The sequence below is a fragment of the Trachypithecus francoisi genome, unplaced genomic scaffold, assembly GCF_009764315.1.
Source record: "Trachypithecus francoisi isolate TF-2019V2 unplaced genomic scaffold, Tfra_2.0 Lachesis_group8, whole genome shotgun sequence".
In the NCBI taxonomy this organism is placed as follows: Eukaryota; Metazoa; Chordata; class Mammalia; order Primates; family Cercopithecidae; genus Trachypithecus; species Trachypithecus francoisi.
In genome coordinates this window covers 45,638,072-45,651,391 of record NW_022681473.1, presented here as the reverse complement: position 1 = coordinate 45,651,391, position 13,320 = coordinate 45,638,072, and the positions used below count along the sequence as shown (strand labels likewise).

Genomic DNA, 13,320 nt, shown 5'->3' with positions numbered 1-13,320 from the left:
GGGCCCAACGTGGAATGTGAGACCGTGACTCAGCCCAGTGGCGTCTGTCTTAGGTTGGCGTTTGAACTGTGACTCACATACAACCCATGAGGGTGTCTACACAGTGTGCATTTTCTGTGAAGAGGTAGCACATTATTCAGAATGCTCTATCTGTGTCCTTCTGCTCTTGTCCAGGACTTCCCTATAGTGGCCACCCTACTAGATCTATGAAGTCCGTTGCATCTCCAGAAGGGAGCATGCGCTCTTTCCATCCCCTGGCACCTCACTGGGTGGGGAGGTCTCCACGGTATGCTGGTTCTCGGGCTCTGCTCTCTGCTGGTGCATTCCTTCTTAGGTGTTCACTGATAAAGAGAACTTGGTGAACACTGATGGAGTGGCCCATGGGGCCTCCAGTTCATGTTTGGAGTGGGATCCAGATATTTGTGTCGCAGTGGATAGTGTGGAATTTGATGCTTGTTTAAATACCCCCAGAGCTCTCTAGTAATGCAGAATTTTCACTTTCCAAAAGAATCCAAAAATACATGCTACCAGGCAAGTCATCCTTCATGACTGCTACATTTGGACTTAAATGTGGTGGATTCGCTTAAAGTGAGGCTCACGTGTATTCACTGGAAGCCACTTCCTCCTTTTATGGGGACCACTGGGGAGTGAGGGTGTAATGAATGTATCTCTCCCTTGCAGTTCCCTGTGGCTCCAGCCCTGGATGAAGCTTGTAAGGGACAGGTGGCCCTGAGCCTGTTCTTCAGATACCATTGATAGAACCAAGGGTGGTTGCCATGGACAGGAGAGAACCCAGAGGGCTATGGGGACTATTCTTAGATGCTTGGAGGTCCCCATAAAAAGAGGGAACTGACATGTTTAGGGGTGTCAAAAAGGTTAAACTAGGGCTATGGGTAGTCATTTTCCCTCAATTATAAGAGGGTTTCTCTGATCACTAGAACTATCTAAAAGCAGACAGGATGCTTCCAGAGGTAATGATCTCTCTCAGTTTTGGAGGGACACGAGTCAGGACTGGGTGACCACTTAGCAGAGCTACTGTGGAGAGAATTGGATTCTCTGGGGAGTGTGTGTGTGTGTGTAGAGAATACTGCTGTCATGTCTGCCTCCTGAGAGGGAGCTGTAAACACCTCCCGTAGCTTATCAAACTGTTACAGTGGTTACCTCTGGTACATGTGTTTATGGATAAGCTGGGTAGGGGAGGAGGCACATCATCTTTACATTTTATTATTATTTTTGCATGTATATTTAATTTGATTTGTCACAACAAGCAAGCATTGGTTTTATAATAAAAAATAGATTAAAATTTCACCTTGAATAAAAATGACCTCTAAATTATATGTCACAGAGAAAAGGTCAGTGCTTAAGAGACCTGGAGTCAAGCTTCAGATTAGCTGCTCTCTTGCCACATGGCTGGGTGAGGTATGTCTCCACTCTGGGTCTGAGTTTTCCCATCTGTAAACTGGGAGGACTGGACTGTATATGCTAAGCATGAGCCCATACAGCTCTGAGACTGGCTGGGCTGCAGTGGGGGAGGGGAAAAGAGAAAAGGAGAAAGGGCAGCAGCAGTGCCTCTATGTGATGGGAACAGAGACAGTAGCTGGCATCGCTGTACTCCAGAAGCCTTGATGCCAAGAGGGATGGCTTTTGGAGAAACAGGCTAGGGAGATGGCACTGCTGGCTTCCCCCGTGTATTAGGCCATTCTTGCATTGCTATAAAGAGATACCTGAGACTGGGTAATTTATAAGAAAAGAGGTTTAATTGACTCAATACTGCGGGCTGTATAGCAAGCATAACTGGCATCTGCTTCTGGGGAGGCCTCTAAGGAAGCTGACAATCATGGTGGAAGGCAAAGTGGGAGCTTGAATGTCACATGGGGAAAGCAGGAGCAAGAGAGAGAAAGCAAGGTGCCACATGGTTTTAAACATCCAGATGTTGGAGAACGTACGTACTCACTATTGCTAGGAGAGCAACAAGAGGATGGTGCGAATGCATTCATGAGCAATCAACCCTCTTGATCCAGTCACCTCCCACCAGGCCCCACCTCCAATACTGGGGATTACATTTCAACATGAGATTTAGGCAGGGACACAGATCTGCACTACATCACCCTGCATCCGCCTGTCTCTGTCCCTTTAAACATAGCTGGCTTTCCCATGTACCATGCTTCTGCCACCACAGAGAACCTGTGGTATCAGCCCCACTTACACTTGTTGGTCCACCAAGCCCCTGCTATGTTCCATTCACCCTCTCTGCTGTCGGGACTTCTGACCCCTGCGTTCATTCTCCAACCTTCTGGGTGTCCTTCCCTGATTTCCTGAACCTCAGTTTCCCTTCTGACTCTCAGTTCTTGCTCAGCCCCTTAATTATGACTTGACCCACCATTTGGGATTAAGAAGCATTCTGTTAATCTCCCGCTCCCAAGCAGCAGCCTGCCCTGCTGGGGATCCGGGCCCCTCCTTCCCCCCCAAGACACACTCACAGCTGGTGGGTGCACAGTATTTTTGGATGCAGCCTCAGCTCCTGGCAAACACCTTTCCTGAACTCAGGGTCACTGTTGCTTAAGTCACAGCTGGAGGCTGGCTTCAGAGCACATTGATTTTTCCCAGGGCTTTAATAACCCTCTGCTTCAGTTTGCCTATTGGCTCTTTTGTAATGCATCAGCCTCATAAAATGGTCACTTTCGGTTAAAAGATCTTATTACTGCAAAAAGAGATGTTGAATCACACTTTCAAGGTCGCTGGTGAAATGTGATCTTGGAGACTTGTTGGCCCTGTTCCAGGGCACGAGACAGTGGATATTAAGAAGATAAATTAAAAGTCAAAACACAGTTCTGTTTTCCCCTGTGTCTTAGGCTGAGTGTCTGTGATGAATTTTGCAAGAAAAAATCAGAACCCACGCTGCACTCCCTGCCACCTTCAGAAGTCAGATTCTAACCTGGAGAGTCAGCAGATTTTTATTTCAGCTCTGACACTACTAGTATGCTAATTTCCCCGGGTAGTAATGCAGGCGGCTTCCTTCTCTCCTACAAGTCAGAGATTGGATTTACTCCTTAGCCCATATTTTGCAATTCTGTGCAGCTCAGCAAATCCTTACTGATCAATTTTCTCTGTACAGGCCCAGTGTAGGTGGACAGGGGACATAGAGAAATCGGACAAGGATCCTGCCTTCAGATCCCACAAGCCTACAGTGTGGGAGCAGTGGACAGATGGGGGTCAGAGCCCCCTCATGTCCTCAGTACTGCAGGGTTAAGATGGCAGGCCCTGTGCTAAGTGCTTAATGTGTATTATGTCATTGATCCTCAACTGTAGTTGCTATGATCAACTTCATTTATGGTGAGGAAACTGAGGCTTAGAGAGATTAAAATGCCCAGGGCCGGTGGTGAAGCTGAGACTGAAACTGGGTAGGTCTGCCTGACTCTGAAGTTAACTAGCCCTTTACCACATATAGGGTGCTGCCCCTCCTGGCACCTAGATCGTTGGGGGGTTCTCTGATATGATGGCTCTAGGAGTACAGAAGAGAAGTCCCTTACCCAGCCTGGGGTCAAATGGGCTTCAGGAATAGATTGCTGGAAATGACGATGCTTCAGCTAGGTCTGAAAGACTGAGCAGGAGTTATTCATAGTTAAAGGCAGGTGGGAGGAGACTATGAGAATATGGGAAAGAATGAAGAGGGAACAGCAGTTACTCTAAAGAGCAGAGTGCATTTGGGAAGCCGTAAGTCTTTCAGGGAGTTGTGGGGACTGGGAGTGTGTAGGAAAGTGTGTCTGAGGGGTAGGCCGGAAAAAGATTGAACACTTCCTTACAGCAGAGACAAATCCTATAAGTTAGGATTCAATTCAGTAAGAGCTTTGGAAAATCCGAAGGGATGTGAGACATAAGGAGTCACAAGGAAAAGAAAAATACGTTATCTTCAATGGAGTGGGGCTCCATCTCCCTGCTATGTTCCAGGTAGAGCCTCTGGTAGTGGGCTTTGCCAGCTCTGAAGGTCCTAACTGTATGATAAGGAGGCATTACCTTGGCTTTCCCATCTGTTCCAGCTGGTACTTTCCTTGAATCTCCTGGAGTCACATCGGTCCCTCTTAGCAGCCAGCTTGTGTGTTGTCCACCATAGTGCCAGGAAAACAACACAGAAAATGAAACCAGGTGGACTGAGTCTTAGCATCCACCCTGGCTAATTGTATGGTAGTGAGTAGGTCATTCACCTGCCTAAGTCTCCTTCCTTAAATGTAGAATGGGGATAATGACTTTTAACTCACATGTCATTAGAAGGTAAGAATTAGAATTAGAAAAAGGTGCCCTTCTTCAAGACACTACTGTCATCTTCTAGCCTATGATGTGAGCAGTGATCCCTAGGGCCATGTACGATGCACATTATCTATTGCATAAATGATAGCTGCTGCTATTATAATCATTATCATCATCTTGATGGAAAATGGCTCCAACTTGACATTTTGGTGGGTTAGTTGGACCAGCCTGATGTCTGATTAATTCAGATTCATCACAGAAGGGTAGTTCTAATCTGACCAGCTAGTATGTAATTGTGGCAACTGGTGGGGGTGAGTCTGGTTCAGGCAACTGGGTGAGCCAGGAGTCTTGTCTTCTTATTGGAGCTTCTTTAGCATTTGGTGTCAAAAGCTGAAGGTCATCAAAACATTGGCTCCCTCTAAATTATTGTGCTGCTAAAATAACTCCTACCACAGAGCAGACTGTCTCCAGCTATGGGAGATCAAAATAGAGCCTAATGGATTTAGGAAACAATCAATGCTATCAGTGCTTCTAGAGACGTTTGTGGGTTGTAGCCCATAAAATATTAATTCTTTCTGTTTGTCTTTAAGAATATATTTTATATGTTAATGCATTATTGAAAGATACTTATAATGTTAAGTGACTTAAAACGAAAGCATTGAATGACCAAATTTCTTTTTCTTTGGGATATTCATGTAAAATATAAAGACAAAACCAAATACCACTGACTATGCCTGCAGCCACGAGTTGCCAGCCTTGGAATCCAACTGTACCCCTGTAAAATGAAGCTGTCTTATTGGTGTTGATAGGCAAATAAATAACTTATGTATGACGTTTCCCACCTAATAAAATGTTTCACTGTTGGATTTACTGGGCACATTTATGAAATCACAACTGTGCAGCCAAGCTTTATTTGGCCTTAGACACTAGAGCCAGGGAGGGATATGTCTGGATCTTTGATGTAGAGAATGATGCGTTGAAGGAGGAATGATCACAAATCAAAGGAAGAAAGGGTAATCCAGAAGACACAGGGAAAGCTATTTAAAATCGACTCAGGATTCACCCACTCTGCAGGGAGCACTATGTATACATTTGCATTCTTCTGAGCATGAGCATGGCATATTCCATACAAAAGCACACAAGATATGTTTCTTCGTATATTTCATGGAACACTAAGTTCTAGAAGGAATAATTTACTGTACTCCTTTGGGGCCACAGATCACTCTGAAAATTTAATTTAAATTGCAGTGCCACATTTAAGAAACATGTCACATTCACATGCACACAAATGTCGTCACGTGATTTCTAAGTATCCCTCATTCCCCACATAAGACATTGGACTCTGATCTAGTCCAGTAGTCTTATTTTTAACTCAAGAATACTGAAGTCCAAAGGGGTAGTGGCCCACCCAGGGTCACACAGCTCCTGACACGTCATCCTAAAGTCACCTCTCTAGATGGTAGGAGAAGCTATTCTCTAAGCAATGTGCTGAGGAGCATGGACTCTGGAGCAAGACCACCTGGTTCAAATCTAGGTTTGCTACTTACTAGTGGTTTGACCTTTAGCAAGTTACTTATCTTTCTGTGTCTAAATTTCCTCATGTGTAAAATGAGGATAACAATAGCACCCACTGCATAGAGTCCTGGTGATTATAAACTGGCTGATACATGCAGAGCTCAGGGCTTTGAAACAGTGAACACTTTGAAAGTATTAGTTTCTATCACTGTATGTCTAGTGCAAGGTCCCCTGCTATATGCTTTTGTAGCTCTTTGTGTATTTCCTTCACAGTTTGGATTTTTACCCCTTCATTACACTTATAAAATTTATATAACTTTTGAAATTTTTCCATTTATTTGTTTACTTATTTTTGATCTATTTGAGTGTAAATAGATACTGCTTTATCCCCAGTACCTGGAACAACCCCTGGCACATAGTAGACAATCAATAGACATTTATTGGATAACAAAATGAATGCAGAGTGAATAGTCCTTGTTATGATCTGTCCCTGTATACTCTTGTGATTAAGTAGCATCTGTCTCCATGTGAGCATTGTTCACTGTAGTTACCTCTCTCTCAGCACAGTGCTTGGCACATTGTGGGTTCTCAACAAATACCTATGAATTGAATGTATGAGTAAGGAGCAGGAGAGAGTAAGAATAACAAAAAGAACACAGAAGAGGGAAAAGGAGGAGAAAAAAGAATATTACTTAAGGTTCAACATTTATCCCTCATTCATTCATTACTAATGCAATTGGGAGTGGTGGTTAAGAGTCCAGACTCTAGAGCTGGGTGCAAACTCCAGCTCAGCCACATATGTTGTGTGAATTTGGGGCAACGTATTTAACCTCTCTGTGATTCTGCTTCCAAATCTGAAATATGGGTTGTTAAAAGGTGACGAATTAATCTCTGCCAAGTGCTTAGAATAGTGACAGGCAAATAGCAAGCACCCAATAGATGTCAACTATGATGATCAGTTGTTTGTTGAACCAGCAGCCATTTATGAAGTATCTACTGTGTGCCAGGCCCTCGCTGGGTGCTTCAGATACATAGCAAAACCAACACACTTTTCTGGAGTGGAGGTCAGCATGCCCCAGGGGAGACAGCAAAGCATACCAACAATGACACTCTAGTGCAATAACAGGAGCTGGCAAGGGGCACAGAACTGGCACTCCCATCAGGTCTGGGTTCAAGGTAGGAAGACACGTGGAATTTCCTAGAGAAGGGGGCTTTAAACAAAAGCTGCAGGTTAGCCTAATGAGAGGAATGGGAGGAAGAGCATCCCATGTAAAAGGAACAACATGTTCAAAGATAGGGAGGCATGTAGCAGCACACCATGTGGGGATCAGCAGACAGAATGGGATGCCATTTGTTCACTTAATTCATTCTATCAATATTCATTGAGAGGCAACAATGTGTATGGTAGGCACTGTTATGTGCACAGAGATAGTGCAGAGAACAAAACGGGCAAAGTTCTTGGTGTCATGAAGCCTCTGTTCTAGTGTGGAAAGGCAGTCAATAAACAGGCGTGGATGTCATGTGCCAGGTGACCACAAGTATGTGCTATGGGGAAAATAAAACAGAGGAAGGGATATAGAGTGTGGGGTTAGGGGAAGGGGTGTTATTTTAGTCAGTGTGGCCAGGGAAGACCTCTCTGCTAAGTGACATTTGTGCAGAGCCCGAGGGAAGTGAAGACTCCCTTGCATACGTGGTTCTTTAAGGGGACCCTGGTCCAGATAGAGAAACAGTCGTGTGCAAAGGACACGAGGTAGGAGCATGCTGGGAAATGGTGAAGAGGAGAGTCTGAGAAGTGAGTGAGGGAATGGTGAGAGAAGGTCAGGTAAAGGTGGGGGCAGATTCTGTTGGCCTTGTGAAAATAAGGTGGAGGCCTCGAGTACAGGGTGCGAGACGGAGAGGTTGGGGGCCCAATTGCTCAGGGCCCTGGCATAATCTTTGCCAAGGGAGCAGGCTTTCTTCATGGAGGGGGATATCATGGAAAGATTTCAATTGTGAACGATGTGATCACATTGTATTTGAGGTTGAGAGTTTCTTGGAGTTCATTGGAGCCAATTGAGGAGCTCCCGGGTTGCTCAGGTGAGAGAGAAGGAAGGCCTGAACTTGGCAAGGGAGCAGAGCTGAATGCACATCAGACTCTTCGACTACTGGTGAGTTCTCCTCTCTCCAGCACCTCTGCAGTGCCTCACTGTGAATGAGCATCTCCTCCTGAATTGAACTGTGGGTGGGAAAGACCAGAATTCATTGGTCCATGAGGCCAATAGTGAGAAATCAACCTTCAACTTTCTGTGGATGCTTTTATAGATATAGTTTCTGCAGCTTTAACCCGAGATTCTGAACAGTGAGTCTTTCTTTTTAAATATGGTATACTGCATTGCAAATCAGATTATTTTTTAAAAAAATTAATGGCATCTGTCATTTAAAAAAATTGTAAATGCGCCTCTGTCTCTGCTCTCAGAAAACACTAACTCTTAATTTTTATGCTAAATCGAGTGATCACAACCCAAGAGCTCAGCACTTAAACATTTACTCTCTGATTTATTTCCTTCCAATGAATTCATGATTAAATTTTAAACTCACACTCCTATTCAGCAGAGAACCATAGAACGGAAGGTAAAACAACTTTTTTCTTCTTTTTTAAAGTGTTAATCTGGAAGGGCTGTCTGTCTGGTCTTCAAAGCCCCACTGCCAAGTTGCCTTCCCTCCTCTCTCTGTGCTCTCTGTCTGAAGTTCCAGTTATACCAAGCAGTGGACAAGGACTATGGACCAAGGACAGAAGCAAAAGGCAGCTAACTTTCATAAATATTTTGTCCCTGGTCCATGGAAGACAGGAATTAATATTAACTGTCTTAGAAAAGCCCAGAATCCTGATGCCTCTCAGCGCTCATGAATAAGAAAAGGAAAACTCATTCACAAGTACATGAAGGCTGTTGGTCTTAGACCGCCAGGCATACACTCTGCCAAGTGAGTGGGCTCTCTTCATGGATGGGGAGATCATGCAAAGGAACAAGATCATTATTTTTCCAAACAAATAGGGAAGCAGATGTTTGGGAGGTGCCTGCCAGATATTGATTGTTTTTCACCCAAATTCTGACACTGGACTGGCTCCCTCCCCTTCTCCTTTCCCACCTGGGTCTCTCGTCTTCCCCACCATGATAAATTATCCCTTCCCTTCTGTAGCAGTTGCTTCTGTTCTCCACTGAGTTCTTTCCACAGTCAGGGCTGTATTTATCTTAATACGAAGGAGTAATGTGAGGCTGCTGAAAGGTGTGTGTGTCCTGAGAATCCCTCCTTCTGTATACTGTTAGAAAACCATCCGTCTCCCTTGCATACTCATGAGGTGCTTGAAAACACTATGCTGTTGAAAGACAGCTTGACACAGTGAGATTCAGACAGGCTTAGATTGAAAGCAGTATTGTTACTTCCTGACTTTTACATTGGATTGAGTTATTAAATCTTTCCAGGTCTCAGTCCCCTCATTTGTAAAATGGGATTGACAATAATTGCTTTGTAATATCTGTGAATGTGCCCAGCACAGAGTGGCATTAGGGAACATGATTGTTCTCATTTTCTCTACTCTTATTAGGCCTTTGGGTAAAAGCATTGGATCTCCAAAAAGACCCCTGCAAAAAGGCTGAAGTGTTATCTAGGAGGGATGCCATAGTCATCACCCATAACTGTCTTGGTTTGGACTGCTAATTTGGTAAACAAGACAGGGTCACAGGGACAGAGTAGGAGAAGCATGGCATTGGTGGGTGGGGAGGGGAGGGATAATGTAATTTGATGCTGGGTACAAAGAAATAAATATCAAGAAAGAGCTATGAGGTGCCTGGTAGGTAGGGAGAGGTGGAGCGTATTGTCTACTTCTGTGGTCAGCACAGGCTGGCTTGGCTTTTGTATTCTCCCCCCAGGTTACAGCTGGCAGGAAACTTGTGCCACCTGGCAGCCTGCTAGGCTGGAGGGAGAACACACTGTGGACTCATCCTGAGTTTAAATCTGAGCATGGCCACCTACTAGCTAGGTGAGCTTGGACAGGTGGCTCTATTTTTTCTGACCCACAGTTTCCTCATCTGCTAAATGAGGGTCCTGTCTAATAGGATGTGGGGAGATTAAATAGCATGAATGGGGAAGCACCGTGCAGAACGGCAAGATGCTAAGCAAACTGTGGAGGACAGCATTTTTCAGAAGAGGAAAAGGGAAGATAGAAACAGCAAGTGACTTGGCCTAAAGTCATGGGGTAGACAGAACCGAAGCCATTGTTCTCTCTCCTCCAGGCTGGGCTGCTCAGAGGCTTGCTGATACTTCTCTGGTATCCCTGCCCCCCAGCGAAGTTATACGTTCCCTTGAGATGGGCTCATGTCCCTGGGAGACTCATCCTCTTTCCCCTCATCCAGCCTTCTTTTTTCTCAATTAACTAAGCTTCTCATTCTCTTGGAATCTCTGTCGTCACACAGGCTTGTAGAGGATCTGGGCCTCCCTGCCCCATCTCCCTATACCCAATTGGGTCTGCTTAGTTTCTGACCCTTGAAACTCACGCAGCAGCATATATTCATGATTGTTTAAGGAAATTCCTTAATATCACCTCTTCTCCTGTCTGCTCCTGATTCTCTCTCATTTCTCTGACTCCAAACTTCTGGGTCATACATCAAATTCCATACCCACTTCTACTCCCCTATTTTGGGGTAACTTCCAAACTCCCTTTCAGGGATTGTGTTTGGGACCTGTATGGCTTTTAACTTTGTTAACTCATTTAATCTCTCCTTCCTGGTGCCAGATGGAGGCTCATTTGGATGGAGGCAGGGAGGAGATGGGGATCCTGACCCTACTTGGCAGGATGTATGAGTGGCCCACTTAGGACTGCTGCCTCCTGCCAGTGCAAAGATTCTTTCTCTGCATATTTACTCATCCATTTCGTAAATAGTTTTGAGCATCGACTCTGTTTCAGGAATTTTGCAGGGTACTGGAAAGACCACAAACAAGAGAGTCTAGAGGCAGGGACCAAGGCATCAGCAATACAGCTAAACAGAGCCGTGCTGAGAGAGGCTTACAAGGAGCACTAAATTCCAACTTAATGGTGATCAGGGAAGACTTCCTGGAGGAAGCCGATCTCAACTGAGACATAAAGGATGACAGAGCTAGAGGATGGCATGTGCAAAGGCCTGCAGATATAGCCCGAGGGTGGAATACAGGTGGGAGCAGAGTTAGGTGGTGTAAGCAGACGCAAGAACATAGGAGGGTTTGTAAGCATGCCAAGGAGTTTGACATTCACCACTGGACAATGGGATTTGCATTTTGGAGATCTCTCTGTGGCTGCTGTGTGGAGACTGGAGCCAGCCACTGAGGCCCCGTGGTCACAGGTGACTTCAGCCTTTGGAACTTGTATTCTTTAGAGAATTCCCCACCCACCCATAGCCCCTGAATGCCCCTCTTCCAACTTGCTACCTTAAAAAGCAATCGCCAGCCTTCTTTCCCTTCCACACTCGGCATTTTGTGTGTCCCGGGCTTTGTCCAATCAGCACCGTCTGGCTTAGCGCCGCTCCCGTTCTCCGGCTGGGGCATGATAATGTGTGTTGTCCTTTGTTTCATGGTTTAAATATGTGTCTGCGATGTGGTTGGGGCTGATAAGTAAAGAAAATTGTGTAGCTTAACAGCAGACATTTCATGACCTCAGGAGCCCCCCAAGATGCGTACTCCCAGCAAATTGTCGGCAAGCCCATTTATCACCGTGCTGACCTGGGACTTCGTGCACATTTCCCTATGAAAACAGCCCCGCGCCGTCAGTTCCCATCTGCCCCAATGCCACTGTAATGAAGCGAGCTTTAACTAACCCTGGTACCCACTGAGCGGCCCCATCACAAATGGCTTTCGAGATGCAGACACCTGCACGTGGGATGCATCCTCTTTCTAACGGTGGATTTGTGTGGAAATCCAATACACCATTGAAGCTTTATTTATTTTTGGCTTAGATAATTGGAGAGCATTAATTATTTATATTCCATGTTGCAAGTGGGCAGGAAGAGGGCAGGAAACGGGGAGGTTGGGAGGGGAACAGCAGACCCATTGAGATCATGGAAAGGAGCTAAAATGTTCTGGACCTTGATTACATCTGGGTAACTGTGTGCAGTCACTCCAAATAATTTTTGCTAGAAATATTGTATGTGGTTTCCCATAAACTGTTTTGTGTCTCCATCAAGACAAAATGAAAATGCATCATTGTTTGGGAGTCTGCTTGGCAGTTCAGGTCCTGCTACCTCAAAACTCATTACCCTCCATCCTCACAACTTCAGTGACAAAAGCAAACTGCAAACCTTTGATATGTACTTACTGCCTTCCAGGTTCTGTGCTGAGATCACAATAAATGTTGCACTCACTTGAACCTCCCAACAACCTTGTAAATTGTCTGTTGAATTATTATCCCTATTTTACAGATGAGGAAACTGAGGCTGAAAGAGATTAAGAATGCTGCCCAAGGTCACTGCCAGTGAATGGCAGAGCCGGAATTTGAGCCTGGGCCTGGCTGATGCAAACTCTGCAGCCTCTTTTTGTGTGTGGGTGGGGGGGGGGATGTTAATACTCCAAACTGAAGACAGCCCCCCCACCCGGCCCCGAGATCTCAGGAGTCCCACTGGGGTTTAAGCCACATGGTAGGATCAGGATGGGGAAGTGGATAGAGTTCCCTCTTTCATACTTGGCTTTCTTTATGAGCTTGTGAAGCTAAAGGTTACTCTGTTAATTAAATGGGGGGTGGGCGGAAGGAGGTTGCTGGAGGATCAGTGGCAAAGTGATTCTAGTTAAGTCCTTAATGAGTATATTAAGCCATGTAAATCACATGCCTTTTTTTTCCCCTTTGGGAACATCAGCTTCCCTTGGGGAGCAAATCATTGGCCCACCCCGTGTCAGCCAAGCCTTTGGGAAACTAGAAGAATGGTGGATTTATTCTGAAAATGCAAAAGTCTAAATGATGCTTGAGGGTTTAAAAAAGAGAAAGAAAGAAAGAAAAGAATCCTTTCCTCAATCACTGGTGTTTTATGTGATTTTCAGATTTAACAAAACATGGAGACTAATTTAAGCATTGCTTTTCTGATCTTTCATTAACAGAACTTGATCTCTTTTTGAACCTTCTCATCACTCCCAGTCACTCTCTAAGCACTCAGCCTTGCTCTTGGATGGTGGGTGGAGTCTTGAAGCTCTCTCTTCTCCTTCCATCTCTTGGATTTAGATAGCCCTTGGCTGCTTGGAGGGGCCTTGGCAAGGTTGAGAGGGAAAGAAGGAATGCAGTACTAGAGGCCTGTCCTTTGTAAGGGGAATGGTGAAGTATGTCAGCAGGACTCCAAGACTGTCTGATCTGAGTGGCCTTTCAGTAGTTCATTCCTTCGGCAAATATCCACAGAGCTCCCGTGATGCTGCAGGTGCTGTGCCCCAGGATTCACCTTCACTATTTAATTTACTTCTCTCCAAAACTCTCGGAGGCTGACTTATGGCCCTGTCTCCATTCTAAAGATGAAGAAACTGAGACTCAGAGAGGGTGGTTACTCACTTCAGGTCACACGAATCGTCTGTTGT

The 13,320-nt window shown here is 45.2% G+C and overlaps 1 long non-coding RNA gene across 1 annotated transcript in view; it reads left to right on the top strand.

Annotated features, from left to right (window-relative positions):
- Positions 1–1,267: 1,267 nt before the first annotated feature.
- Positions 1,268–13,320, top strand: part of LOC117081749 — a 53,190-nt gene continuing 41,137 nt past the window's right edge. Inside the window, exons 1-2 of the long non-coding RNA XR_004436263.1 lie at positions 1,268–1,419; positions 7,781–7,907. This is a non-coding gene — a long non-coding RNA (uncharacterized LOC117081749). The remainder of the gene's footprint in view (positions 1,420–7,780; positions 7,908–13,320) is intronic.